Here is a 25,739-nt window from a genome sequence, read left to right on the forward strand (position 1 = left end):
ATATTACATCAATTAATTAATTCTGTATGTAAAATAGTATATACATATGATAACATACACAAAGATAGGTGAAACAGTCTTCTACGTGCTGGGCACTACAGAAGTCTTCCTGGGGAATCACACCTAGTTTCTTTTTTTTTTTTTCTTTTTTTTGAGATGGAATCTCGCTCTGTTCCCAGGCTGGAGTGCAGTGGTGCGATCTTGACTCACTGCAAGCTCTGCCTCCCAGGTTCACGCCATTCTTCTTCCTCAGCCTCCTGAGTAGCTGGGACTACAGGCGCCCACCACCACGCCTGGCTAATTTTTTTTTTTTTTGTATTTTTAGTAGAGACAGGGTTTCACCGTGTTAGCCAGGATGGTCTTGATCTCCTGACCTCGTGATCCGCCCACCTCGGCCTCCCAAAGTACTGGGATTACAGGTGTGAGCCACCGCACCCAGCCCACACCCACTTTCAAAATTTTAATTGCTACTCAAATACTGATGGTTCCAAAGTATTAGTATGGTTCCGATTTTCCCCTAGAGATTCGGACTTGCATATACAAATGGCAGCTATCTCCACATGGCCATCCCTCAGGTACCTCAAATGCAAAGTGACCCAGGGAATCCCATCTGGCCCATTTAGACCTGTGCACCTCACTCTCTTTTCAGTTGATGGTGCATCAGTGCTGAGGCAGAAACTTGGGAGCCATTCTGGACTTTCCCTGCTCTTTCAGATCCACAGCCAATCCAGTATCAAGTCCTCCTGATTCTAGCTCCTCAATCCTTGCAGCCATCGCCTTCTCTTTATCTCTGTTATTTCTGCTGTAGTGTGAGCCCTCGTTGCAGATCACCCTGAGAATCAAAAGAACCCCCTGCGTGATCAGTTCCCTTCCATTTATCTGCCAAAAAGTCAAACTCCACACAACCCAGAGAATAACTTACTAAAGTAACAATCCAACCAGGCCCTTCCTTGTTGATATTCCTTCAATGGCTTCATATCCATGATGGCAGCACTTTTTCTACTGTGGGTAGGTACCCATCACTGGTTATGAAGTCAGGTTAGTCCTCTGTGACCAGAGTTTTAAAGAAAAAAATAAGTAGGATAAATTAGGATTGAATAGGATAAAAACAGATAATTTTTTAACTTTTTAATTTTTTTGTAGAGTTGGGGTCTCCCAAAGTTGCCAATGCTGGTCTCCAACTCCTGGCTTCAGGTGATCCTCCCACATCAGCCTCCCAAAGGGTTGGGATTACAGGCACGAGCCACTATGCCCAGCCCAGATGATTCTTATGAGAGTAAGTAATGTTTGCAAAAGTTTTGTTTCAGGTATGTGTGTGTTACTGGGTAGCTACAAAAAATTTATTTTCTTTTTAAACTAGGAATCCTGATTTTATTTTAAAAAGCTATTGATGTAAACCTCAAAATTTGCTACAGAAATACACTTAGAGACTGAGGAGGATGAATGCAGTCCCCAGGGAACATGGGACATCTTGTTTATAAGTGAAAACATTTTCCTCTTTTATCTTTACAGTTTACTAAAATTTTACATTCTGCTTACTAATAAACCTACATTTACCTTATTATAAACAGAATTTTAAAAATTACTTATCTTTAATTATGTTTCTTCACTCTAAGGCTTTGCAAACCCCTGCCATGCCACCTGGGGTCCTCATTCCCTGGTCTCAAAGCTAGACTCAAATGTTAATGGTCAAGCTGCTTAGTGCAGGTCAAGCTGCTTAGTGCAGGTCACCCTGCTTTCTGGTGGCTGCCCCTGGCTACTCCACAAGGGTACTCCTTTACCTGATACTTTGGGTTCCAGAAATACTCTGCATCTCTTTGTATTCCTCCGTGACTCTTACCTTCTTTCTTTTGTCCTTGCTCCAGTTCCTGGATGGAATGTCCAGCTTCCTTTCCTTCTCCAGACTAACTCTTCTTCCCGTGTCAGAGCCCTGCTAAGGAGTCAGTTTCCCTACAGGAACCTCACAACCCTCCACACTGCTGAGGGGACCATATATTTGCACTACCCTGCCACAAGCTTGCATAGGCGAGATGATAGGTAACACAATTATGTTTTAAAAGTTCTGGTTGCTGGTGACCTGGCCTCAGCCAGGCACAATTTGACATTTATTTCCTGGCATGCTACGGCAGTGGAATGTTATCTTGGGATATTGATTTGTGTTGTGCTTGTTGCATGTTCCATTTCCCCATTTAAGCAGGCGGCTGGCAAGACTTTGGAATCTTTACCTCGGGGACGATAATAAAAACTGCTTAAGTGGAATCTTCCTGCCTTTTGTCCAGTGACTATGTCAATTGTCCTGGATGGGATGGAGAGGAAGGGGTGGGGCCGTGGAGGATACCTTTGTGGACAAGCAAGAAGAGAAAAGAGAGACTCCTCAAAGGGGACAATGGTAATAAAGCTTGGTAAATCTCGGCAGGGCCCTGGGCCAGCAGAAGGACCTCAGAGATAGGACAGGGAGTGTTGAGGGGGCTGGACCCTTTCACAAGGTCTCCAGCTTGGCCAGAGGCTCCTGATCCCCAAGAGAGGCCAGGAGATGGCAGAGCTGCTGGCCATGACGGGATCCTGTGGGCCGGGACATCAGGTACTGCAGCAGAAATCAGATGGATGAAGAACGCCTTCCTGATGTCCCAGGGCTGTGTATGGCACAGCCCTGGGAGGCAGAGAACCCCAGCAGGACTGTGACAGCATTGTCTCTGTACTGGAATTGAACTCAAATTAATTTAAAGAAAATAGAAAGGCTGGGCACGATGGCTTATGCCTGTAATCCCAGCACTTTGGGAGGCCGAGGCAGGTGGATCACCTGAGGTCAGAAGTTCGAGACCAGCCTGGCCAACATGTGAAACCCTATCACTACTAAAAGTACAAAAATCAACTGGGCGTGGTACAGGCACCTGTAGTCCCAGCTGCTCGGGAGGCTGAGGCAGGAGAATCACTTGAACTTGGGGGGCCGGAGGTTGCAGTGAGCTGAGATCATGCCACCGCACTCCAGCCTGGGTGAAAGAGTGAAATTTTGTCTCAAAAAAAAGAAAAAAGAAAAGAAAAGAAAAAGTGGTCCTTCTTACTCACCTAGCTTTGTGAGCTAATGTGGGCTAAGATTCACATCTGTCCTATCACTGATTTTGGCTTTATATTGAGTATTTTGTCGCTGTTTTCGAGTGGATAGCTGACATTTATATACATTAGCACCTTATGTGCATAGACTCATTTAATTCCCACAATTCTTACAAGGCTGGACCTATTGTGATCTTTATTTTGCAAATGAGAGAATAATGATAGAAACAATCTGTCCTAATTTCCAGCTAATAAGTGGTGGAATCGGATTTAAATCCAGGCTGACTGGATGTGGAGTCCAGTTACTCCCCACTCCCTCCTCCGGCCTCGCTGTGCTGTGTTGCTGGTAGATGCTGCTTCTTTGAAGACCATGCCATGTGCTCCCATTTTCTTCATGGGGCTTAACTCAGTGAAGGGCATCAGAGGTGATTAGCAAACATGGGTTGATTCTCTGGTTGTTGACATAGGAATTTGCTTTCCTGTGGAAGGAGCCTGGCCTCTCCGCCCTGGATCTGCCAGACATTGTCTGGCTGAGAGGAGAGGGTGGTTAGATCTGTGCTCTCTTCAGTGCTATGCTCCTTCTCCTCCACCCTTTCTGCTGCCCGCCCAGCCCTGGGAGGAACAGCTGGTCACCTTCAAGCTGTCTATGTGTCCTCCTTATGGTTTTGGTCTTTCAGGCTCTGTGAAGGGTGACCCGGGTCCTGGAACTCAGTGTGCCCCAGTCACACTTTACAGTGTGACACACTTTACAGTGCGACTCCCAAGAGTGGTTATGGAACGAGCCCCAGGGGACCCGCTGATGAACAGCAAAGACGTTGAGGGCTGGCATGGTGACAGAGGGAACCCTCTAGACAAGTCCTGATTTTTGTCGGAAGACATTTTAAAGTCTCTTCCAGTGCAGAGAGACGAGGCACCTGTGGGAGCCAAATTCCCTCTCAAACTCATGGTTTTTTTCCAGGAGAAGAGGTCACTTTCAGCTTTTGTAACTTTAATTTGAAATTAAATGTGCCATTGGGACAGAAGCACTCTGTGCTGGGGCTATCTTCATAACAAGGGTGACAGTGTGAACTCTCACGGTGCTCCACATCAGGGCCTAGCCAGGGCGACAGAGTGGTAATTCATGCCATCTGGGGCCTGCCGTGCTGTGAACTCCAGGAGGAAGCTGCGTGACTGAGAGTTTTTGTAGCTCAGGGGCTGGAGGATGAAATCTGAACCATTTCTGTTCCCTTGCCTTGTTCTCATCTGAGCCCAGGCAGTGGAAGGAGCTGGGGTCTGGGAAACAGTCGAGCAGGCTGTTTCTGGCAGGCTCGTGCTAGCTTCCCACAGGACCACCAGTCTCTTTCTGCTGTCCCTGTCAGGCTGACCCTAACCTGCCCGGTGTCAGGAATGTCAGACCTCCTCTCAAATTCAGAGCAACTCCTCAAACATGAATAACCGCAGGCTGAATTGGCCTTTCCCGGAAGATTCGACCTTGGCAGTTTTGGGGTTTTGAATTTGGTGGTTTCTGAAAAGCACACATGCAGCTGCAGAGGAGGTGGTGGGTCTATGGCAGCTCCATGCTGAGCATCCGATCCTGCTGCCCGTGTGCTGTGGCCCGTTCCTGAGCCAAGAAGGAGAATTATTAATAGGCTGTGTCTCTCCAAGAGTTGCTGGAGAGAACTAGCCATGCACTATTCTTCTGGCCTTTGCTTTAAGTTTCATATATGTTGAATTGTACAAATCTACCTCCCCACCAAATGTCCTTAGAGGGCCAAAGATGGCCTTTGTTTCTTCATGATAACATCACCTTTCTTTGTTTTTTTTGAGACACAGTTTCATTCTGTCACCCAGGCTGGAGTGCAGTTGTGCAATCATGGCTCACCACAGCCTTGAACCCCCAGGCTCAGGTGATCCTCCCACCTCAGCCCCCCCAGTAGCTGGGACTACAGGGGCACACCACCAAGCCCCGGGTAATTTCTGAAATTTTTATAGAGACAGGATTTTACCATGTTTCCCAGGCTGGTCTTGAATTCCTGGGTTCTAGTGATTCCTCTGCCTTGGCCTCCCAAAGTGCTGGGATTACAGGCATGAGCCACCACACCCAGGTACTTGTTAAGCCTGAGAATAGAGTTGCTGGCCCTCCTTCTATGTAAGCTCCCAGTCTGTCTGCAGAGGCCAGCCTTAAGGTTACTGTTTCTGCTGCTCAGATGGCCCCAAGCAGGGTGATCCCAGGTGTGATATTGGGTACATTGGTCATCCCTCTGCCTCCCACCTGGATGGAAACAGTCTGAGAGCCCCCTCTGTGGCTTGGTGCTAGGCAGGACCTTAGGACTTGTGGGTGAATTGATGGGGGAGATACACACTTACCTTTGTCCTCTTTCCCAGCATGGGACTTGAATGCTGCTATTGCTGCACATTTCTGCAGACATGTCTCTGGCTCTCAGGATGCAGAATGTTGGTAGGTCCAGTGTGGGGGCTGCCAAAGGGGGTGTCATGTGCTCTGTGGATTTTTGTGTGATTATAATGGTCCCATCTGAAGTTTTCCTGTTTGTTGCAGTAAAACTTCTCTTCAGTGTCTGTTATCTTTCTCTATATTCTTGGTGAAGGAGAGAGATAGTAATAAGGGGCCTGAATGAGGTAAGAAGAGCAGATGCTGTTCTCTGCTTCCTCCCTGCCACCAACATTCCTTCTGCCCTGTTTTTCCTGGCCAGCTCTGCTCTGGGCAGTCCAAGCCTGTGAACCAGCCACACCCAGGATCTGTGGTGGAGCTCAGTCCTGGACTGTTCTGGAAGAGTCGCCCAGAGGAGCTGTGTGGTCTCCCATTCAGCAACAGAGTACGGGATGGTCTCTCTGAAGGGCAGAGGGTCTGAGCACTGTCCCTTTCATGGCATCTAAGGCTGAAATGCTGAATGATGCAATGAGAGGATTCCAGGGGAGAAAAGGAGCTGTACATGGGCTTGATTCTTCCCTCCCCAGCTGGTGGACAGCACAAGAGGTGGAGCTGGAGGGCCCTCCACTGACCCACATGCACTCCACTTTGCAGTTGTGCCCTGGGACATACTTATAATCTCAAAGTGTTATGAATTCCAACCACTGGGTTCTACCCTACTTCTGACATAATCTTCTTGGGTTGATAGTAGCCTGCCTCATTACCCAATATTTCTTCTTATGGGTAGCCCTGGTTAGTCATTTTCTTTTAACTTTTTGTTTAAAGAAGACTTGTAGATATGAGTTTTTTGTCAGAGATGATCTCTCCAGGCCTGAGTCTAAACTGTGACCCTCTCTCAGAGAATGAGGGCTGGCTCTTGAATTTCAGGCACTTTGACATTTACTGAGGGAAAGAAGGAGAATGGAAGGAGTGAGCATAAAGCGCTGACCTGAGTGGAGTGGCGGGTTGACTTGCCAGAGCCTAGAGATGATTACACTTTCCCAGCTCTAGGACAAGCTGTCCAATTTCCCAAAAACCAATTTGACAATTGTTGAGTGACCAATTTGCTGAATTAGAAGAATTTACTAATTTACCAAATTGCTTATTTCTTTCATGCATTTCTAAAGACTTGAGCAATTGGCATGGGCTGAGTTGGCAGGGCCTGAAAGGGTTTGGAGCAATGAGTCAGAAGCAATGGTCTCTGGGAACAGCCCTGTAGGTGGCGCCGCTCTCCAGACTGAGAGGGGCACTGGGTGGATGGTGGAGAGTTAGGGAGGCTTCGCTGCAGAGATCCAAGCCTTGCTGACTCTTCAGTTCTTGTTTTTAAAGCAATCCTTATTTTTGACCATCTTTTTTTCTTAAAAGTCAGTCAGCTCACCACTTTTGGATTCTTCCTTGACTTCCTGGCCATACACACTTCCCATCCTCACGCTGTCTCACTTGTTTGGCTCTTCATCTCTCTCCTTCTCCTCCTTCACCCTGGAGCAACACCAAAGCCCTCTCATGTCCTCCCTTGGAGCAGTGGCAGAACAGCACAGCCCTTGCCTTACTATTTTGTTCTTACGACCCTCAGACCTTCAGGGGCTCACTTTCTCCCACAGCACTGTAGCCAAAAGAAAGGTTTCTTTCCTGAGTGGGATTATGGTATCAGCTCTTCAAATATCATTAAATTTTTATTTTCTACACATAAACACATTCTTACGGTTTTGGAAAATGGAAGCAGTATAAAACCAAAATTTTTGCAAACTCAGTGTGATATCCTTCATGTATTAGGCATTCAATGAATATTTTAGTGATGAACAAACGGGTGATTTTTATAATGAACCTCACCTTGTTATAACAAAATACTTGTGTCACAGAAACTAGCTTGCTTTTGTATCAAGATCATGGCCCTAGATTTTGATAATGCCACAGAAATATTGTCAAACATTGTTCAGTCGGCTCTGCTCTTTCCAAGTTGAGGTGAGCTAAGGGAGCCAACCAAAGTAAGGGTTGATTTCCTGCTCCTTTTTTCTCCTCCCCTTAACCCTTTGCTTAAAAAGCTCTCTGAGGCCATAAACTACTAGGACACAGCTCCCTATTAATTAGCCATTTATAACTATGTTTCTGTTTATTTTTTGGGCCAGTAATTAATTTGATAGGGTTATAGGAAATCCTATGCTCCTGTAACTGAGAAGACACTGTCTAAATGTGGGTCCAGATTGAGGAGGTCCTTTGGGGTCTGTTACTTCTATCATTGGCCTGACCCACGCTGACTCTCAAATTCAGACCTCTCAGAAAAAGGAAGAAAAGCCTCATCCACAGTGGGGATTTAAAAAAAATCATAAACATCTATTCATGGTCTTGGCATTGAATCTTAAGGCAAAGCAGGATCTCAGGTAAGATTGACAGATGATGAACTTGCAGCCCACACCCCATTCCTGTTGATATGTTCCACCTCTTTCTGTTACTGGGGTGTGATTACTTCAAAGCCAGGAAGAGCTGCAATCTAATTTTAGAAGAATGCCCTTCTTCTACACATTGGTGAGTATATATCTTAATATATGATGTATATATCTATATAATTTTAGTAGTCGTATAGTAAAAATTGTGATAGATAAACAAAAGAGTGCAGCTGAAAAGTCTACCTATAAAGGCTTCAGGTTAATAGTCACTTATATTCCTTCTACCACAAATCTGTGGGGATGATTTTTATTTGTTGGGAAGGGTTGTCTCTGAATTTCCTGTAAAGTTTGGCATTTTAAATCTTTTTTTTTGACCCTTCTCCTGTTAAATATATATCTTGGAAACTTGGATGTTTCTGTTTCCTGAGCTTCACAGTGAACCAACAAACCAGCAGTAACTGTAATCCACCTCTTAAAATTTAATCCCTTGGGACAGTCCATCTCAATGGCAGAATAAGAAACACTCTCCTGGCAGAATAAGGGTGAAGATAAGGAGAGTGATGGCCTATTCCTGTACTTACCTGGGAGCACATGAGTGCTTAATACCAAGAGCTGCCAAGGGTGAAGGAAGATGTAGGAGCCCATGGATTGCATGAGGGAAATATGGATCCTGTGAAGGGCAAGTTGGTTTCTTTGTGTGGACAACCCAGATAAAGCAATGAAAATAGATAATAAGGACAGTAAGGACAAGTGCCTTCCAAGGCATTAAGGCAAATGAAATTGTAGCATGGATACAGAAGAGAAAGGAGAGAGAGAAAAAGTAGATGGGAAAGTAAATGACTCAAACCTTCCATTACTGAAATTTCCAAATGTTTCTTAAATGGCGATCACTAGATTGTAGGCCTTCATTTTTCACCGGTCAGCATTCCCTCATCTTCTTTCTGTTCATAACAAAAGTGAGTTTCTCTTCTGACCACTAGAGGTCTCTAGAGAATCACAGATCAACGTCTGAAGCCTGATACCCTCTTGCTATCAGCCACTCTAGGAGGTGGAAATGTTTATTTTTCCAACACGAATAGTCACATAGTCACAAGAGATCCAAGGCCTGAGTCTTAAATTTCTAAAAATTAAAAAATGCATATAGCTGCTTCAGTGGGTAGCTGCCTACTCAACTTCAAGCTGGCACTGACCATCATCCCTCAAATATGTCCCTTGCTATTTTGATGGTAGAAATTCTGCTATTACACAGAATAACAGCACTGCTTCTACTAAAAAGGCAAATGCTGTGGAAGCCTAATTTATACAGTCATAATGAGTTATTTATACCATAGTATGAGTGACTCTTTTGGGCCTTTGCCATTGTGATTACGAAGGATGACAGGTCAGGGTTGGTGGGGAGACCAGGAGGGCATTGAAAGAGGAGGTGAAGACAAATTTCGTCTACTTCACACCATTGCAGAGGTCTGACCCCAGGTCCTCTTCCAACTTCCTGCCCCTCAGTAAGTGCTGCGGGTGTATAACCCAACTCTGGGGTCAAGTGGACAAACTGCCCTCAGCTTCCTTAAGCCTTCCTGTTCAAGACGATGACTTCCAGACTTTCCTGGGACACTGATATTATCACCTCTGGAGTCCTTGATGTGACTCTCTTCCTGGTCGTATGGACTGTAGCTATTTTGGGCGTGTCCAACATATTTGATAGTGCCGGTGATGACAAGTGTACATTTCAACATTCCATTATTTAGAACACGCATGTAATTATTTGTAATGAATCACTGATGACATCTGGAGAACAATGAAGTCCTCTTTTAATGTTTGGACAATTAGCTATGGGAAATTTTTACTTTGATGGTCTTTCATTTTTATCTCAAGAATTTTGGATATTATTTGCTGTTGCACTCTGGTGTACATTAATTTTTCCTACATTTATCCATCCATCAAACATTTATTGAGAGTCTATTAATTTCCTCTTACACTGAAGGCTCTATGAATATGAGGATGAATAGGAAGAATAGGGCAGGGTTCTCAAGAAGTTCATCAGTTGATAGGAGGGCCAGATATGTTGAGGCAGTTACAAAGTGCATGATAAATAGAGAAGTGCAAAGTGCATTGGGACTAGGAAAAAAATAAAAAAAATACTTCTGGCCGGGCGCGGTGGCTCACACTTGTAATCCCAGCACTTTGGGAGACCAAGGTGGGTGGATCACGAGGTCAGGAGATCGAGACCACGGTGAAACCCCGTCTCTACTAAAAATACAAAAAATTAGCCGGGCGTGGTGGCGGGCGCCTGTAGTCCCAGCTACTCAGAGAGGCTGAGGCAGGAGAATGGCGTGAACCCGGGAGGCGGAGCTTGCAGTGAGCCGTGATCACGCCACTGCACTCCAGCCTGGGGGACAGAGTAGGACTCCGTCTCAAAAAAAAAAAAAAAATACTTCTAGAAAAATAAAGTTCATTTTCTCAGCTTGTTGGAAAGCCATCATCTGTTGTTGTTATTGTTTTTTTATCAGGGAACAGTAGCCTGATAATTCACCTTGATGCCTTTGGTATATTTTTTAATTGCTTTTAGCTCTTTTAAAAGGTGCTTACCACAGGGTTGAAGGGTAGCGTGTATGGAAGGCAATGTGGCCAGAGCCTACTGGTATAACCCATTCCACAGGAGTGGCCTCTCGTCTGGTCAGAGGAAGACCAGTGGCCAGTAGGGCTGCCTGTGTTTTCACAGTGGGTATCCTGGAGCTCCTGAGGTTGGTACTGCTGGAACACAGAACGTTCCCTACTGAAGGGGATGCTATAAAGCGTGTATGTTCTTTACTTCTGTAATTTTCAAGGATTCATCTCTCAGTAACCTAGCCTTCTTTTGAAGCCTTGTTTACAAGACAGAAAATTAGGTGAGCGGCTGAGATTTAGAAGTGCATATCTACCAAGGGGAAGAGAAGAAACTGTCTTTTGAGCAGAGAGGTGGGGCGAAAGCTCACCAACATCCTGGGTCCAGTATTCTTGGGAGGCCATCTCTTCTGCTGAGGATGGCTTCCTGCTGTGGGTTTGTTTTATCTCTGACCCAAAATAGCATTTGTATTCAGTTCTCTCAATGGAGAGAGTGGGGAGAGCAAGTTTCATTTCTTCGTTGTGCAAAAGGACACATGTATTTATAATGAACAACTCCATTTGGCTTTTTACTTTTAGGTGAGCATAGACTTCAATTGATGCCAGGTCCTCCTTTTTCTTTGGAGAATCATGTTTGTACTTTCTCAAATTACATGTATCTATCCTTCTGCATTTTCTTTACTCTGACACTCTTTTTGGAAACTTTTTTTGTTTCAAACCTCCAAACCACAAAGTGAAACAACAGGGAACATGTTCTTACAACTGAGAAATCAACATGACAGACATGTTTGGATGTCTGTTATATAGCTTGCTGTAGACCCAACTCTTAATAAATAACTGAACATGGCTGGGCGTGGTGGCTCACGCCTGTAATCCCAGCACTTTGGGAGGCTGAGTCGGGTGGATCATGAGGTCAAGAGATCGAGACCTTCCTGGACAACATGGTGAAACCCCGTCTCTACTAAAAATACAAAAATAAGCTGGGTGTGTTGGTGCATGCCTGGTTCAAGAGATTCTTGAACCAGGAGATTGAAGAACCAAGATTGAAGAAGGGCCTCAAAGCTGAACTTTTAAATCTTTCTCCAAAAGATGGTGTGCATATGGTTATTAAAATTATTATTGGGACAAAAACACTTATTTGCTAAATATAAATGTATGAAAAATACCATAATTTTTGTAGCAGTATTTTAACACATTTTAAAAAATATATTAGAAGTGTCCAAATATGGAATTGGCTCAGATATCTCAGCTTCTGAGAAGCTCAGAATTTACCACCAAACAGCAACCAATGTATGAGGTCCCTTGGGCTTTCATCCCATGCCGAATGACCCAGGTGATAGAGCTAAGAACAGATTAGATTCCCGACAGCTCCTGATCGTTGAGTATGTACTTCAAAGTCGGGTTTTCAACATCAGTTTTTAAACTTTGCTCTGTATGCTTGTAGGACACTAGCATTTTTTGACTTATAAGAATTAATATTTTACCCATTGAAAAAGTACCCTGCCTAGGTGACATTTCTAACTATTTAAATTGGGAGAAAAAAGCTGAAATACCCAGAGTTCATGGAGAAAAAAGTGAAATAGGGTCTGCCAATATCTGTTAGTACTCCGTAGGAACAAAGCAGTGGAAATGAAACTCAGTGTTTGGGCTGTGCATGTGTGCGTGTGTGCGTGTGTGTGTGTGTGTGTGTGTGTGTTTGTGCAGTTGGCAGATCAACCCTAAACAGGCCTCATGTGGCTGAGGCTCATGCATACACAAATCCAGGTGGTGGCCTCCATTTGCAAAAAAATTCTTTGTTTTGCCATTCTCTGGGCAGAAAGTACTGCCAATAATATCTGAGTAATATCTGGGGCTTATTTCCATTTGGATGTGGAGACTTAGGTCTCTAAAACTTTCCAAAAAAAATGTCTGATTGGGCCAGTAGGGAAAGCCATGATGCAATCTTAGTGGACTCATTTATGCTTTGATTGCCATTTCCTGTAGATATCCGTGTTTATACATTATGAGGCATAATGTGCTTCATCTTATTATGTACTATTATTTTAATTTTTCCAATGATAAAATAATGCATGCTTTTTTTGTAGAAAATTTGGAGAAATGTATTCTATACAGAAGCTTAAAGGAAGTATGTATAATCTCAGCAAGCGGTGTTATCTCATGCTGACTTAATTCTAAAAGAAATTCTAGTAATTTTTGTTAATTCTTTGTTAATTCTATGCAAATCATTCCGTTGAAAATAATAATGACAGAAACATCAGAGTTTTAGGTTTGATCATCAAAACCTGTTTACTGCGACCCTAAAATACAACAGGGACCTGTTGGGATGCATCTCAATTCCAAAGGTCATGTGGATACGTCCTCAAATCATTTCTGTTTTAAAATGACAGTGATGGTAAATATTTATTGTTAACTGTGTATCATTGCCCTACATTTTTTATGTGAATCAACTATTTTAATAATTACAAGAACCTTAAAGGAAAGTGCCATTGGTAGAGTCCCATTTTACAGATGGAAAAATTGAGATGAAAGAGTTTAAGTAACTTGGCCAAGGTTACAGGCAACTATGCAGTAGAGGTGAGTCAGCCTGTCTTCCAGAAACCCTGAGCATCTTCCCTTCTAAACTTGAAAGTGTTTAGTTTCTTCAACTAAGGGCATAACCGGGTCAGTCAGGATGTATTCGAGCACATGACAGGGCAGCAAAACACATCTCTTTGCTTTGATTTCTGTAGAAACATGTCCCCTGTGTTAAGTGGTGACAAGCCGCGTGGGGGTTTTGCTCAGGCGACAGGCTGGAAATGCATGTGTGGCAGGCGGGCTTGTGAGATCACATCCGAAGCTGGCTGGACTCAGTTCAGTCCTTTGGAGTGTTGATCCAGATGAGGGGGAGAAGAGGCGAACCCCTCTTCTTTGGCTTAGAAGATTACGGATCTGTAACTTCAAAAGCTGTTTGCAATTTTATATTCGCGTCTTGCTGCCAAGGTGCTTGTCTTATCTGCACTCTGTTGGCTGGGGCCGTTGTGAGTAAGCTGGGCGGTTTCCTCCTGCATTTGGAAGGAAGTTGCGGGGGCAAGAAGGGGGGTGGGGGTGGAGAGGTGAGTGTGGCTGAGAGGATGACACCAGCGGAAACAAGGCAAATAGGCTGGGAGGAGGGCCAGACAAGCAGGGTGTGTGAGAGTGAACTCAGGGAGAGGAGAGGAAAGGCCCTTTCCTAGTCTGTGCTGATCTGGGAGGACGCACCATCTGAATAGGAAGAGCACAGAACAGAGATTCGGCAGACAGGCCTGCTTGGGGTTCTTGCTCACTGGTTTTAAGGCTTTGTGACCTTGGTCAATTTACCAAACCTCTCTGGCCCACCTTCCCCTTCTGTACTGTTTGCTGTTTGGTCTGTTTTTTGCTAAGCTCAGGTGGTAATGTTGCCCTCAATACTCCATGCCCAGCTTGTTACAGAAGGAAGAATGCTGGTCTAGGAGACAGGAGATCTGGGTGGATTTTCTGTCCTTACTCTTCATCAGCTCTCTGACCCTGGGCAAGACTAAGAACTTCCGTGACCCCCAGTTTCTTAATCTGTAAAATGGGTATAATAATACATACCCTTTTAACTTCACAAGGTTTCTGGGATGCTCAAAGAAGATCAGGTGTTTGAAAAGATTTTGTAAACGTAAAAGGATTATACGTTGAGCTGTTCTAGATGCTGGGTGAAAGGGTGCAACTGAACACACAGTACTGGTGGACTACTGGGTTCTCACTCAGGGATGGCAGAAAGGTTTCAATTTGTGAGCCAGCCACTCTTATTGACTGGAAGTGGCTGCCTGGACCTCCTGAGCTTTGGCTGGGTTCTGAGGGAAAGAGTGCTCATGTTGATTATTAATGTTGGTCATGGACAAAGGGGTAGGAGAAGTGGTTCTTGGATTGTGTGTTTGCTCTTCTGCTCCAGCCTAGTGATTTCTAAATTTGGTTGCTCATTTAGATTCTCCTGGTAAAAATGCCCCATCAGGCAGATTTCCCATTTCATAGGCCTGGATGAGACCTGGGGTGAAGGCAAGGAATCTTCATTTTTTAAATAAAGCTTTCCTTGCTGGTTATTTTGATAGTTGTGCAGGTGTGGAGAGGTGCGGCAGGCATCGAGTCACATGGGAGCTCTCGGTGAGTCTCATGGAGCTCTGAGCATTGGAAGAATGGAGCACAGAAGAGTTAAGCAACTTTTCTAGACATGGTCGTAAGTTTAAAAAATGTAGATCAGGCCTGTGGTTTCTAGTAGGTTGCCTAACTCTTTCTTCATTAAACAAAAGGGTTGTATTGTCTGTTATGATGATTCTCCCACTGGCTTCAGGCCTGATCATTTTTCCTTGTGGTTCAGACAGCTGCTCCAAAAGAGTCAGATTCTGAGATCCATTGTCCACCCTGGCTCCTACTCTGAATCGACATCAGTTTGCAAATAGTAGTTTCATAAATCAAGAAAAAGAAGAAAGGTAAATTAATGACTGTGTTAACTAGAGGGGCTCTGAAATTTCTGCTTTACATGTACTCATTTTGAATTTCACTTTTATTATAATGAACTTGCAAACACAGCATTGCAATAGTATATGCACCTCCCAAAGATGCTGGGAAACAGCTGATATTTCATCATTTGAGAACAGTTTGTGCCTGCAAGTGGCAGAGGTGCAGAAGGAGACAAATAAAAGGGATGCCTGCATCCTATTTCCATGAATTTCTGTCCTCTGAGCTGAAAGACAATTGACAAGTTGGCTGGTAAGACCTTGAAGAAAGAAGATATTTTAAAACTTTAATTGAAAATCCCCATTCCTTCTCATTCAAGAAGCAAAAGAGGAAACTATAATGATGGATACTCTGGTGCTAGTATCAGTCATTTTGATCACAAGATGTGGACCAGCCCACCTTGGAGCTCCTTGTGGTGGTGGCCTGGTCCTAATGCAAGTCCTAACGGAGCTCTTGGAACTGGCTGTAGCCTTTGCTGAGCAGGAGCAACTATGTCTCTGGTTCTTAAGGATTAAAAAGGTAAGGTTGCAGTTCTGGATGCTGGCATTGCTTCAGGGCAACACACACACACACACACACACACACACACACACACACACTCAGTACTGTAAGTCATCCTTTCTCTCATATGGGAAGATGTGTACTTTTTTTTTTTCTTGAGATGAAGCCAAACTGAAGAAAAAAGAACAGAAAAAAGAATCACAGGCCCACAGCTTACATGTCATTCATACAGGCAGGATTCAGGGCCTCGGCTTTTGCCAAAAGAAAAAGACATTCTGCACCCCTATTTCTTGAAAATAAATAACAATTTCTACAGCAGCAAATGCTTTTAATTCTGCCCCCATCTCTGCTCTATGAGCCTTGAAGGCATTGGAGTTTGAGACCTGTGAGTTAGACCTTTGTCTGCGTGTACTTTCTGAGAACTCATATAAGAATGAAAACACACATACACACACACACACACACACACACACAAACACAAAAAACAACAAACACCAAAGCATTCTGACATGAAACTCTGGTGCCCATTTCTCTGGGGCAGTACATCATTTTAAAGCTTTTAATTTCTAGAGTAAGGAGTACATTAGTTGTGCCAAATGAATATTCAAATTGCAGATACTCCAGGATTTATGCTGATTCTAACTTTGAGGGTTGCACTTTTGAGTTTAATTTTGTCTTGTGTTAAGCATGGGAGTGAGGGGAAATACAGGAGTGCACAAGTAGGCAAAAGGGCAGGCATGATTGATGGCCATAGAAAGTCCTGACAAATTTGTAGTCAATATTGTTTGTCTAGAGAGGCTTGTGTGACAAAAGAAGTGTCAGCAGCCACTGAAGTCTCATTCTTCAGGACCCGGCCCCCGAGTTAGAATAGGGGGCTTGAGTGAAATGCCTGTCATGCTTAATTGGAAAAATCACTCCAGATGAGTGAGAGAGGCTGACAGTTATGCATTACAGAGAGAATTTAGTGTGTCTTACAAGGTTGATATAGACACCAAAAGTGACTGGCTTTAGCTTTTCCCTATTAGGAAGGCCACTGGAAGGATAAAACCCAAGAAAAGAAGCTACTTCTTGCTTCAGATTCACAAGTGCTTGTAAAAGACTTCCACCTTCATTACTTTCATTGTCACTCCTGTCTTTACCTCAATTCCTTTTTTTTCTCAGGTTTTCATTCTGTCCTTGCTTTCGTAAATACCAGGGACAATTTCACTGGGCATACAGTGGAGAAAGGGAAACCATAGACTGTTACTCATTCTCTCTCTGTCTCACTCTTTCTCTATCCCTCTCTCTGTCTCTCTCTCTGAGTGTGAATGTTTGCCTGTCTTTGTGGAATTGGTCATGAACATTTCCAGCCATTGCTTCCAGTGCACAAAGGCTAAACTCACTTTGTCATTTGATAATTTGTTTATCTGTCAGCATCTCTCACCCTGAAATGATGAGGCTTCGGGAGAGCTGTGGTTTCTCATCCAGGTGAAGTCTGTGAGCCTGTGGTTCTATAAGGGCTAGAGAGTTTGAGAGGGGAGATGGATAACTCGTTCTCTGAGTCTTGGGAGCCTGCTGTTTCAGGGCTAGCACCACCAACATTTGGACACGTGGGTGCAATTTGGTCATGGATCTCTTCAGTTTAATTTTCATCTTCCTGTTGGGTCTCAGCATTTGTCTCTGTAATCGCTTAGATTTTTGAGAGGCTGAGGACAGATGCTTTGGCTTGAAGCTTCTGAGCCTGTTTGGCCTCCAAGACTTCAGCCACCAAGTTGTTATACAGCAGTGCTTCCTCTGTGTTGTCCCTTGGTGATGTGTTGGGGTTGGTGGCATTTATGAAAAGGATGTGGCCTTAAAGACTGCTTAATTCCAAACTTGCATAATTCAGGCCATATCCTGAACTCAGTTTTACAGTTCATTTGGCCTGCCAGCCTTAAAATTCTTTGATCCTCAGAAAGAATTTAAATTTGAGGCACTTATATTACTTCACATTTTGAGTGTGAAGAGACTATATGAATTTTTCATGTTACACTATTTCGAATTTGTGTAGAATATGGCCATGTTAGAATATTCTATTGGGGTTTGTGACTGTTAACTCTTACAATTCTTAAAGGTATAATCTAATCAATGGAGCTAAGTATCCTAAATCCTACTCATAGAAATGTAAGTATAAATCTTTTGTAAATGAGTGGGTAAGCTAACAAGACTTGGAAAGTATTTTGAGGTAAATGTTAGGGCTATTATTAATATCTTTATATGGCACAGCCTGAAATGCCTCAGTAACAAATTAATTTAATTGAATTCAATAAAGATTTATTTAGTACCTACTAAGGGCCAGCCCAGCAGAATAGTAGACATTGGAGCTACTACATGGATCAGGAATTGAAGTCAGTGAATTGAACTCAAGGACCCAAGAATGGTAAACTCAAGCCAGCCATGTGTGACCTTTAACATTGCAGAATGTTTTTATCTTATTCTCTTACCTTTTAAACTTATTCTTTCATGAAGAAACACATAACACTGCCAACTGAAGTGAGGAGAAATGTAAAAGTATTTCAGACATTTTTGAGAATGCCCAGTGACAGAATGGGAAGTCTCTATGAATTTTTTTGTTCAAGTTTTAAGCATAACACTTTTAAGGCTCCATGCCACTTCCTAGCTGTGTGTCTTTGAGCAAGTCATTTAACCTGTCTGTGCCTTCATTTTCCGTTCTGTTAAAAATGAAGAAAATAAAAGTGGCTATCACTAAGGGTTTCAGGGATTAAGTGAATTCACATTTGTTAAACTCTCAGAACATCCTGACATATTCTAAATATATGGTACACTACTTTCGATAAATAATATCTTTAAAAAATGTCCTCATCTTTTTTTTTTTTTTTTGGTTTTAGTATGTATAGTATGCTTATGCAATGGGATCTTTGTCTATGATATCAAAGTCTTCCAATGGCAGCTCAATTTTCATTGTCCAGAATGGCAGACATTCTGGTCATTGTCCAGAAAGTTTTAGAAGGTGGAATTTAATGTATTCTGAATGCAGAACTCAATCCAGATATCAAATTGCCTTGGTGAGATTTACTTCTCTGGTTAAAGTATGATGCAGGTAAAGTTCCAATCCTGATTAATGCAGTTGTGGTCAAAGTTTAATTATATTTTGGAAATGTAGTATTTAAGTGGCATCTATCACTTAAATACTATCATAAATGCTGAGCCCCATGGAGGTATTGATGGACCTGAAAATATGTGTTTTTCAAGTGCTTTTACAAGTGAAAAAATGTAGCGAAAATATTATTTCTCTATTCTATTTAAAATTAGGTTTCTTGGAAGGACTTTCATTTTCTGAAATAAACATACCGTTGAGCCTGGTGGTATGTATAAATATGGATTCATGAAATGTGGGTTTGCTTAAAAACAAGATATGCCCAACGAACTTTGCTTCCTTTTTTGATAGAGTGGGGAGACTGGTGGGGAGGGGAAATTCCACAGACAAAATGTGTCTGGATTTCAGGAAGATGTTTGATAGAGTCTCTTATGACGTCCTTGTGGGAAAGATGAAGGTACACGAGCAGAGTGACAGTGAAGCTAGGAGGCTTTGTGGCCAGTTGGACAGGGATATGTGAAGGTCACTGAATTCCAGGTGGTGCCACTTGGAGGCTTCAGGGCCATCTGTGGACCTCACCTTTTTGGCCATCTTGACCTGAGGTTTGGATGATCTCAATAGTGAGGAAAAATTAAGAAACCAGAACAAATAAGAATATGAAGTTTAAAGTAAATAAATCCTTCATTTTAGTTCAGAACTTTAGTGTGCATTTGTGCTGGGGGAAGATCATACTTTCTGTGGGAGAAAGGCCGAGGGTTTTTGTTGGCTGTGGGCACCACACGAATGACCAATGTGATGCAACTGCTGTAAGAATTAAGGATGCCTTTTAATTATAAACGATTTTGGTAATAAGGAGGCAGTAGTCCCACTATGCCCTGCTATAGTCAGACTGCATTTAGGGAGTTGTTCAGTACTAGCTATCGCATTTCCATTTTGTGGGGAGAGTTGCTACACAGCTGGAGTGAACCCGGGTAATGAAAGGCCTGAAAAGCGAATTAAACAAGGAACAGTTGAAGGACCTTGGGACAGTTTAGCTAGAGAAGAGCAAGCTGGGAAGGTGGATTAGTGACCTGATATCTGGTTTCACATATTTAAAGGAAGGTCAAGTAGAACAGGGAGCAAACTGCCGCATCCCTCTGGTACCAAATACGGGCTAACAGGAGTGATTTAAGCAATGAGAGCTGTTAGATAATAGAATGATTTGCTCATTGTTTGGATGAATTTAAGGAGAGCGAACAGGAAGGCTGTTTAGGAAAGCTGTGGACGTCATATATCTGGAGGGCTAAAAGCATGGGCTTGGGAGCCGAGCAGATTGATGCTTGAGTTCTGGCTTTGCTAGTGGCTGAGTGACTTGGGCAATGCATTTAATATTTCCATGACTCAAGTTTCTAATCTACACAATGCAGAAAATAATAGCACCTTTCTCCTGAGGTGATTGTGAGGATTTAGATGAAATAATTCATGTGAAATGCTTATATTACCTGGCATTGAGTTAATGTTCAATAAATGACAGGTATTGCTATGACCAGTCCTGATGTGAGGGAGGGCTAAAGTAGATACTCTCCTTCCCAAATCTTGTATTTCATATTTCTGATCAATGTAAGGATCAAAAAGGACAAATGTATCTAGGTCATAGCCCCTAGAGAGCCTTTAATTGCTTTTTCCCCCTTTGTTCTACTCAGTGCTCCTTTCAACTTCTTGAGGCGTGCATCTTGGGGAAGAAGTGTCAATCTTCTTTTTCTCAAATATATGTCATTAAAAATAAAGTGGCAGTGTACTTGAGAAGGTGCGCTCCATTCTGAGGACCCAGGGAGTGTGCTTTTGCTCATGTTCTTGAGAAATGGTAATCATATTATGCAGAAAACCACAAAAGGATATGCCTAAATTAAAATTGTGTCAGAGATTTTTATGCCTACCAATTTGTTATTGTTTCTATGCCTTGTATTAATATAATATGACTTGAATAAGTATTTAAATAATTGTGCAATTAAAAAGAATTATATTCATTTTTAGAGAAAAAAAGGCAAAGGCAACAGAGGCGGCATAACCATACATTATGTTTTTATCCAACTTCCTGGTCGAATCCTGCCACGGTTTGCTGACAGTACACCCATGCCACATTTTTTGAGAGAAAAAACCATTTCCAGGAGCCTAGCTTTTCTTCATCCTTTCCCACAGCCACCTCCTGCATCTAACGTGCTTGAAGACACAGTAGGAAGGCACCAGAGGGCATTCTCAGATCGTCTATTTTCAAGGAAATACAGCTGGGAAGTACAAAACAATTCCCCACTTCGGCCAGTTTTGGATGAAGTGGTGGTTTCTAACACACACTCAGAAACACTTGGAGTCTGAAAGCTACCATGCTAAATAAACTGCCATTCAACCTTGGGGTATCAGCAGAGGCATTTGACTGAGTGACCCCAGTTCACAGGACAGTCAACGTTGTCCTCAGAAGCTGGGCAGGCAACATGGACAAGCAGAGAAACCTGCCTGAAAATCCAGAGATGTGGGGCTCTTGGTTCCAGCATTAACTGCTTTTTTGACCTTCAGCAAATTACTTTGTGCTCCAAATCTTAGTTTTCTCATCTATGAAAGGAAGATACGAAAGAATACGTGAAGATCATTTTGAAGTCTAACTCTCAGTGGTTGAATTCCTTTCTTTTTTTACTTTCCCTCCCTTCCTTCCTTCCTGATTAAAGGAGAAACTGGGATATACTAATACTGTGTTTGGAGTAGGTCTGCTCTGACCTTCTAGTGCTGAAGAGACAGTCTCTGAGGATTGGCAACGCACACTGCTCATTGTCGAGTTGAAAGCTGAGCACTCAGGCTTTGAGTGGCTTTCAAGTTTTTTCAGGCTTTTCTGACTGGGGCATGCTTACCTTCTTAGTTGGAACAGCCATGGGACGTATATAGTCTAGCATCTTGGAACATTGACTCTACACAAGAATTCTGGAGAAAAATATGACATTTTTAGTGTTAAATAGAGATATTATGGAACATAAGTTAAAATTTTGCATGCATTTTTACTGTGAAAAAAGACTTTAAAAATGTGGGATCTGTAGTTGGATGCTTTGGGCTATACTTTTGTATCTCCTAGGATTAGAATTATCTCTTTGTATTATTTGGAGTGTATTGGAGGGAAATTTTAGGAAAGCTTACCCCTTGGGGTATGTTTTGAATGTGTCTCAGGCTGGGTTCCCTTGGCAAGCATTCAGCTGCATGCAGTTCCCTGAGGGCATGGCATATTCTTTAGGGGGAAAAACCTACTAATAAGAGAGAGATGCAAGAGAGGAAAGGGCAAAGAGCTGTACAATGATGTCTTCTCAAGGACTGTGATCTGATTCATTGTGTGCGTGTGGGCGGGTTCTGATGAATCATTCACACCACAGAATTGACCCACCTTGAGGCAAGGGGGCTGGAATTTTGTACACCCATATCAGTTGGTCATTATTTACAGGTATCCATGGGTGAAGCCTGAAAGGCGACAGTCTTCAGTCAGGAGGCAATTCCCCAGAGAAAGGAACAGCTATAAGCTGTATGTAGCCATGGTGTGCTAGAGTCAGCTCACCACAGCTCACAAGTGCTGTGTGCACATCACTTCCCAAATGCCCTTTCTGTGACTTCACCCTGACAGCTTACAATTGGCCATGACAGAAGCATTACGTCATGAAAATCAACAAAAGCTACAAATCCCAGGCCTTACACTCCACAAGCAGCCAGATGTTAAACGTTTACCAGCACGGCCCTGGCCAACCTTCTCTGCAGCTAGAGGCTGGTGTCCTAGCTGGTGAAGGGGATCAGAGGAGGGCACCAACAGCATGTACTACATTGGAGTTACAGAGGATTTGCCCACAAATGATCTCCCCAACTAATTTGTCAGTTGGCAAAGCCATTCCTATAGGGGTTGCCTTTCCTAGCCGGAAAAGGAGATGTATATACTATTGAGAATCATAGAACCAAGAGTCCACCACACTCTAGTCAAAATGACGGATTATGTTTTATAAGTGCAAGAGAAGGGCAGAGAGGAGGTGAGGAAAGAGTGTGTCATTGGAATTACCTGCAGTAAGGGGCAAGAAAGGGCTTATATTGCCTAAGGACAGAATTTAGAATATCATTGATGCTATAGTATTTTTTTGAAGATTTTTTTTCTCAGAATTTATTATTTAAAACACTGCACTTGACTGAGATGATTGATAGTTAGACTTTTTATTGTAAAATATTTATTAAGGAAAATTTCAAATATACATAAAAATATATCTACAGCTAATGAAGAGTGTAATAAACCCTCACCCCTCAGATTCAAAAATTATTAACTTATAGCCTATCTTGTTTCATTTATATCTCTACTCACTTCCCCTTGGGAGCATGGGAAGTTTTGGAGACTTAGTTAATTGGATAAAAGTTGACTGTGGCTAGAAAAAAGCCAGAGGCTGGGTGTGGTATCTTAACGCCTGTAATCCTTGGACTTTGGGAGGCCAAGGTGGACAGTTGCTTGAGCCAGGAGTTTGAGACCAGCCTGGGCAACATGGTGAAACCCTGTCTTACTAAAAATACAAAAATTGGCTGGGCGCGGTGGTTCATGCCTGTAATCCCAGCACTTTGGGAGGCCAAGGCAGGTGGATCATGAGGTCAGGAGTTCAAGACCAGCTTGGCCAATGTGGTGAAACCCCGTCTCTACTAAAACCACAAAAATCAGCTTGGCATGATGGCACGTGTATGTAGTCCTAGCTGCTCAGGAGGCTGAGGCAGGAGAAACGCTTGAACCTGAGAGGCGGAGGTTGCAGTGAGCTGAGATTGCGCCACTGCACTACAGCCTGGGTGACAGTGCAAGACTCCGTCTCAAAAAACCAAACCAAACAAAAACCAAAAACAAACAAATAAAAATGCAAAAATTAGCTGGCTGTGGTGGCGTGTGCCTATAGTCCCAGCTACTCAGGATGCTGACGTAGGAGGAATACGCTTGAGCTCGAGAGGTGGAGGCTGCAGTGAGCCATAATTGTGCCACTGCACTCCTGCCTGGGTGATAGAGCAAGGCTCTGTCTCACAAAAAAGGAAGAAAGAAAAAAAAAAGACAGATTTGGGGAATTTACCAAGGACTGTGGGAAAGGATTTGGTAGATGGAAGACACAGCAGCTAATGGACCACCTTCCCTAACCTGTTAGGATCTACTAGGAATCATTAGAAGATATATGAAATGCATTACATGAGACCTGTATTCTGATTAACCTCACAATTTTTATCTCCAGCTCTTCCTAAAATGAAGAACCAGTGATGAAAAGAAGAGTTACAAAGTTCCTATAAAAGGAATTCAATACGTCTTTGCTCTCTGAATACTTCTTTTTCCCCTGGGCTTTCTCTCTTCAGGTAGACAAGAGAAAAATGTCAAGACAATTTCTGAGTACAAATTCTAAATTATATTCCATCCTAAAGCAAGGCTTGTTGCCACCATAACAAGATAAGAATCTTAATTCTTATTTGATGGGCAAAGAAATGTTATTAGAAAACAGAAGCAAGCTTGGACCTTCTTGTGACATGAACTTACAGTGATGGATTATGCCTACATACAATATTCATTTTTCTTTTTCTCTTTCCTTTCACAGTCTTTGTTGATTTGAGATAAGAGATGGCTTCTGACATTTTTCTAAGAATAACAAGTTTCCTTCTCTGCTTTCTGGCCATTCTACTTTCCCTCTTACTGGTTGCAATTCCAAAGATAACACACATGTGAGTGCTTGACAATCTGGAGTTGAAAGAAGTTGTTATGGGCCTCAGGAAGCACATGTTTGAAAAATTAATTAATTCATATGAATTAATAAACTAGGGAAAGCTTGGTTCAGTCATAATATATTTACCATTAGAACCTTCTACCAAGGACAGTTGGAAGTAGACAAATGACTTGAAAAATTAGACCATTGGGAGCTTCAGAAAGCCAGTGCTGAGGGAAGAGTAGACACAGCAGCAGAGAAACAGCTCTGTCTAGATGATTGTCTAGCTAGTTTCTTTCTTTCTTTCTTTCTTTTTTTTTTTTTAGACAGAGTCTCACTCTGTTACCAGGCTGGAGTGGAGTGGCACGATCTCAGCTTCTGCAACCTCTGCCTCCCAGGTTCAAGCAATTCTCCTGCCTCAGCCTCCTGAGTAGCTGACACTACAGGCTCGTGCCACCAAGCCCAGCTAATTTTTTTGTATTTTTAGTAGAGACGGGGTTTTACCATGTTGGCCAGGAAGGTCTCGATTTCTTGACCTTGTGATCTGCCTGCCTCGGCCTCCCAAAATGCTGGGATTACAGGCATGAGCCGCCGCACCCAGCCTTGTCTAGCTAGTTTCTAATAAAGTGGCTGAAGCTACTTTATTGGAACTGCCCAAGAAAGAGCCCTGTCCTTTGTTCATGTGGGAGATCTGAGAAAGAAGCTCCCCGATGCTATAGACAAGTGCATGAGCTGTTTATTGACAGAGAGTTTTCACTTGCCAGTTGCATGGAAGAGGTTGTTGACAGGTTGTGGATAAAAGGCAGAAAATAAAAGAAAGCATACTTTCCTAAGGGATGGTTATGAGTGAAGATTGGAAAAGGCTGTGCAAGCATCGATTCCTACAACTCATCTCTTCTAGCTAGTAAATCTTGAAGATGAATTTAAGTTTAAAATTGACCATAAGCTGGCTGAATTTCTGTTGAGGTTTTTCCACAGTTATTAGGAATCAGACTTAATTCTTTCAGTGGGTTTCTTGGCCTCTTTACTGGAATCCACTTTTCATTGTTTCTTTTTCACTGAAATGTCATGATGTGAAAGTAAAAACAATTTGCAATCAAGGTACATGAATATTTCTGACTCTTATCAAACAAAAAATAGAATAGTATTGAACATGTGCATGTATTTGTGTATATTAGCAGAAGTTGAACTTATTTTTTAAAATAGACTTCTTTAAAAAGAGTTTTTTAGAGCAGTTTTGGGTTCATAGCAAAATTGGGAGGTATCCTATATATCCCTGGCCCCCCCCCCCCCCGTTCATAGCTTCTGTCATTATTAACGTCGCCCATTAGAGTGGTACATTTCTTATAATTGATGAACCTACATTGATACACCATAATCAGCCAAAGTCCATGTTTAGACTAGGGTTCACTTTGGGTGTTGTACAATCTATGAGTTTTGACAAATGTACAATGATATGTATCTGTAGTATCATATGGAATAGTTTCAGGATTTCATTTAAAAATACCTTAATTCTTATA

At 42.7% G+C, this 25,739-nt stretch overlaps 1 protein-coding gene across 1 annotated transcript in view; it reads left to right on the top strand.

Annotated features, from left to right (window-relative positions):
- The window catches only part of LOC129457792 (V-type proton ATPase subunit S1-like), a 258,643-nt gene that overhangs the window by 64,007 nt on the left and 168,897 nt on the right, over window positions 1-25,739 (top strand). Inside the window, exon 12 of the mRNA XM_063612829.1 lies at window positions 1,144-1,276. The gene's annotated coding sequence lies outside the window, so the exon portion shown is untranslated. The remainder of the gene's footprint in view (window positions 1-1,143; window positions 1,277-25,739) is intronic.

The sequence above is a fragment of the Symphalangus syndactylus genome, chromosome 11 (assembly GCF_028878055.3).
Source record: "Symphalangus syndactylus isolate Jambi chromosome 11, NHGRI_mSymSyn1-v2.1_pri, whole genome shotgun sequence".
Lineage (NCBI taxonomy): Eukaryota > Metazoa > Chordata > Mammalia > Primates > Hylobatidae > Symphalangus > Symphalangus syndactylus.